At 39.2% G+C, this 5272-nt stretch overlaps 1 pseudogene; it reads right to left on the reverse strand.

The window, feature by feature from the left end:
* Positions 1-1068: 1068 nt before the first annotated feature.
* Positions 1069-5042, reverse strand: LOC115073362 (annotated as a pseudogene).
* Between the last annotated feature and the right edge of the window lie 230 nt (positions 5043-5272).

Genomic DNA, 5272 nt, shown 5'->3' on the forward strand with positions numbered 1-5272 from the left:
AAAATAAGTGCAGATAGCTTCTTAGGTCACAGTTCACAAAATATTTATTTTATCCAATATGGCAACTCCACATTAATGAATTGATTTCTGCAAGGAATCCCCCGACACGGACCCCGTGTTTCGCCAGTCCGGCTGTGTCGGAAGGGACGAAATTTAAGAAACAAGAAATCTATAAACACAAAAAGATATATATGAAGGACCAAAACACAGGTACTGGAGTACAAACTTACAATAATATACAATCATGTAGTCAAGAACTTGAATGACATACCTTTATATCCAAGTGTCAATGTTACCGGGAGCGCACAACATACCAGAAGGGATTTAAACGCTGACAGGCATCTTGGCGCGAAAAACGCGCTCCAATCAGGAGAGAAGAACCGGCTACCGCTAGACGTGCAGGTTTTTATGTTCAAATATTAACGCCAGCCCCAGAACTGGCGTTAAGGTTTGAGGCACCCCAAGCTTTTCTGTAGTTCCTCTGACTTAATATTGTCATGATACTAATCAGGAGGAACGACAGAAGCAGAAAAAAAAAAGGTCTTTAAAGCTTTCAGGTTAAGAAAAGAGACGTTCAGTTTACAAGCGTCCATTTTCCTAACCTGCTCACAATTTATCCCTAGCTCGTCCTTTTTAGCGTGGCATATCATTTGCCTAGTGCATCGAGCGCCCAAGAGAGGCGATTGTGTGTGCGTTAAAAAAAAGTGTATCCAGTTTGGATGCATGTTTTTAGCAGATTGGTATGTGTATAAGTTCCAAATCTGCATCAACTCCCACCCCCCCAAACACCTATCGCCAGTGTGCATAAAAGTATGAGGGAAATCGAGTTACATGTGTACGTTTACCTGCACTGTGCCCCAGGTTATTTTATAACAGCCATCTATGCAGAAAAAGCAATGTTTTATGCATATAAATGGCTTTGAATATCAGGTACTGATATTCTATATTCGGGTGTCCTGATGAGAGCTGATTGGGAATGTATCACATACGCTATTAAGCAGGAGTTCTCACAATAATTTTTGGGTGACCTTAAGAATCTAGCAACCAACCCCCTTGCTGGTGGCCACATTGATAATTTTCCTAAAGTACTCAGTTGACTCAGAAGCCAGCTCCTTCATCTGTGGTGGCTGCACAAAAATCTATTGGTTGCTGTATTTGAGAAACTCTGGATTAAAGATGTGTGTGTGTTAGGATCCACTGTCTTCTAGTTACCAACAGTCTGTAGTTGTTAAAGTACAGAATCTTTACAGAAGAATAAAATAAAAGATATCACATGTGACAGATGAAATGTATACTTTAGGGGCATTTGGAGTTATAGCATGCTAGACATTTTCAGGAATTTTAATGGAGATCTGCCACGTTTGCTAAAAGCTTAGACAAATTCTCAGATCTGGAACATGCTGGAGACTATAGCAAAATGCAGAATGCAGGAAATGAAATCCAGCAGACTTGGAGTATTTCAAGAGATCACAAGTATAGAAAAACTCCACTTAGCATGAAGCCATATATTCTGGATGGAGCAAAGCATCAAATATTATGTCTGTGGTATCTGGACTGATATAAAATCACTTCCCTGGCAAAGGTGTATTCCTGATTTCTAACCTTTGATCACTGATTTCCTGGGATGGTGTTATGTTTGGATCAGAAAATCTGACAATGGTTGCAGGTAAAGGAAAGCAGGAGAACATTGACACAAAAGCCTCCCGAAAAAATCTCATCCGAAATACATACAATACTGGATTGAAGGCAGAGTTGGCATGGGAGATGATGACAGCGGCCAGCATAAACTGGTTCGGGACCTGGCACCCAGGCCAAAAGAACAAGATGAAATTTAGGATGTTAAGAGGAAGCCAGCAAAAAGCAAAGCAGAAAAGGACGATGAAGAGAGAGCTGGCTGTCTGTGCTTCTTTACGCATAATCATCCGGCGCTTCTTTTGCCTGCTGATGTCCACTTCCCACTTGGCAATCCTTCGGATTTGACGCTTGACTTGCATGAAAATCCGTCCATAAAGATAAAACATAATGGATAATGGAATGAGCATGCATCCCATGAAGATAAAGTAGACCATGTAAGTGTCTGCAATGAGGTCCTCAAAGAGGCACTCGCCACTTAGAGGGAAAGGCTTATGCCACCCCATCAGGGGCACCAACCCACTTAGAATGGCCAGTACCCAGCATGCTAGGATGATCAACAGGGAATTTTTGGATGTCATCAATGAATCATAGTGGAAAGGTTTCACGATGGAAATATAGCGTTCCACTGCTATAGCTAGCAGCCCAAAGACAGAAGCCAGAGTGCACACCAAGAGAGAGCACAGCATTAGCCCACATAGGTAGTAATTAGATTTGGGCACCCCAATATTTGTTAGGACTGCACAAGGAACACCTACAGCTCCAACCAAGATATCTGCCATAGCTAGTGACACCAAGAAGTAGTTATTCACGGACCGGAGCTTCCTGTCTCGCAGGATGACTGTGCAGATGAAAAGGTTACCAGTGACTGCTGTCAGGGCAATGACCCCTTCCATGACAAAGTAAGGTGTGCTCATGCTGGGCAAGCTGGTATTAAAGGATGAGGGGCAACTCTCACTGAGCTCATGAAAGCAGGAAGAATTTGATGGGGTGTCCATTATATGATGGCAAATTGGAATGGATCCATGCTGTTGGTAAGTCTCTTCCTTTCTCCTATTCAGCAAGTAGCTAAAACTCTAGAGGAGTTTTACTGATGTCCTTTTCGCAGCGTCATTCTTGTCATTCTGAGCTTATCTGCCATTCATTTTTCCAGCGCTGTGAACCTGAAAAGTTAGAAAGAAACAACTCAGATTCTTGCATCAATTAAGCCAATCATTTTAACCCCAGATTTCACTAATTTCTTTCCTTTATTTTTTGTTTCCTCCTTTTCTAAATGTTTCTTTCTTTCCTGGCTGTCCTCTGTCTTTCACTGCTGCTCTGTCCTTTTCCATTAGTTTTTTTTCATTTCTCTTTTCCTTATTTTTCTTTTTCTAAATTTTTCTTTCCTTCATTAATTTTCTTTCCTTTTCTTTTCTATGCTTTATATCTTATTTTAGTTTCTCCTCTTTTCTTTCTTTTTTTCTGTTCTCTAATTTGTTTTGATTGATTTCTCTTTTATCTTTCTTTCTGTGTTTAAAATTTTAAAGATCAAGCAGAAGTCTCTGAGCTGCCTCATGGTATCACGATTAAGAACAAATAAAAATGCCATGCATGGCTCAGAGCAAAGATTCACAAAGCCCAGAATCCTGACTCTGACAGTGGCCAATCTCAAGAAAATAAATCCAATTTCTTGCTTCTCACTCCCTCTGATAAGTGATGGTCTCGGTCTCCCTGAGTCACCTGGTTAATAACTAGTTATGGACTTTTCTTCCAAGAATTTGTCAAAAACCCTTTTTAACCCAGCTATACTAGCTGCCTTGACTACCAGCAACAAAGTCCACATCTTGCTTATATATCAATGAGAAAAATGCTTTCTCCAGTTGTTTTAAATCTGCTACCCATTAACTTCAAGGCGTGTCCCCTAATCCTGGTATTATTTGAAAAGGTAAATAGCCATTCCCTATTTACCTATTCCTCTCCAGTCATGATTTTGTAGACCTTTATCACATCCCCCCTCAATTGTCTCTTCTCCAAGCTGAAGAGCTCTAACCTATTTAGCCTTTCTTCATAAGGGAGCTGTTCCAACCTCTTAACCATTTGTGCTGCCCTTCTCTGTAACTTTTCCAATTTCACTATATTCTTTTTCAGATGGGGTGACCAGAATTGCTCACAGTATTCAAGATGTGACCACACCATTGATCTATAAAGAGGCATTATGATGTTCTCTGTTTTATTATCCATTCTTTTCTGAATAATGTCTAGCATTCTGTTTGCTTTTTTGGCTGCTGCCTCATACTGATTCACAGCAACATTCTGGTTTCTATTACAGAAAATTGATATTGGATGCATTCAAGACTACGCTCAATTTGTACCAGTTAATGTTTTACTGTGCCCTGGCTGGAAGGACGTTTTCTTGCATCCTAGTATGCGTTCTTTTCTTGGAGTTGGGTTTGCTTGTTGTAATTATACAGCTTGTAAGTTCTTAAATCCAGCTTGCTGAAATAAATGGTGGTACTTTATTGTGACTGAAGCACAACACCCAAGAACTCTAAAGCTTTTGGACTAGTAATACTTAATGCATCATGAAAGACATTTGATTTGTAGTGGATTGTGGTACTTGTTAAAGGACCAACAAAAATGATATAATACACGAGCTTTTGAGACCACAATGACGATGGCATGTCTGTTCTGCCATCTCAGGAAGGAACTTGTGTGGTTTTGAAAGTAATATATGAGTTTTTAAAACCATAGAGCCTCCTTCTATGGATGGCAAAATCAGACTTGCATGGTCTCAAAAGCTCATGTACTATATCATTTTTGTTAGTCCTTTAAAAAGTATCACAGCTTACTAGGACTCATTTTCACCAGTTCTAGGAACCAATGTGGTTACTAGAACTGCTTGACAACATCTGGTTGCAAATAGGAATCTTCTTCAGGTTTATTCATATGACAAATACATTTTCCCAATATCTACTGATTTGATATGAAGCATTTATGAATCTCATGTCATAGATATTTTGCAGTCTTTTTTTTTAAACCCTCTTTAAACATGGGAAACAGTTTCCTCTTCTGCATGCATTGCATTAAAATGGTCCACTCACCTTTCTACTCTATGTAGACAACTGGTATTACAAAACAAAAACTTTCATAAACTGTTTCTGTAGATTTCCAGTGATCCATGCCCTAAGGTAGGAATCTGCATGACAGAGAATATAAACCTGGAAAATGTTTAAATTCTGCAAGAGAACCCCCACAACATTTCAGCAAGAAACTGAAAAAGCTACAAAATTGTAAGGAAATTTCCATGTAAATTTCCAGTTTTCCTCAAAGTAAATGAAATATTACTTACCTGCAATTTGTATTGTATCCAAGATGCTGACAGTATATTTGAAAAATGCAAACCTTCAGATTTATAATCTGGTCAAAAGAATTCTCATATCCAAAAAAAGGTTTTCCTAGTTCCACTGGATCTTTCATAATCAATGCCAGTCTCACAATTTCTGACTTTTCTTTAAATAAAAGAGCAAGTATATGCATTCTGAACACCAGCAAGGAGAGAGAGAGATAAGAGGAGGTCTTTGTGTGAAAAAGCTAAAGCAAACAGGGAAATTCAGCTTACAAGTATACATCAATGAACATTTGGAGCAGGGTCACGCTACAC

This window comes from Rhinatrema bivittatum, chromosome 11 (assembly GCF_901001135.1).
Source record: "Rhinatrema bivittatum chromosome 11, aRhiBiv1.1, whole genome shotgun sequence".
Classification (NCBI taxonomy): Eukaryota; Metazoa; Chordata; class Amphibia; order Gymnophiona; family Rhinatrematidae; genus Rhinatrema; species Rhinatrema bivittatum.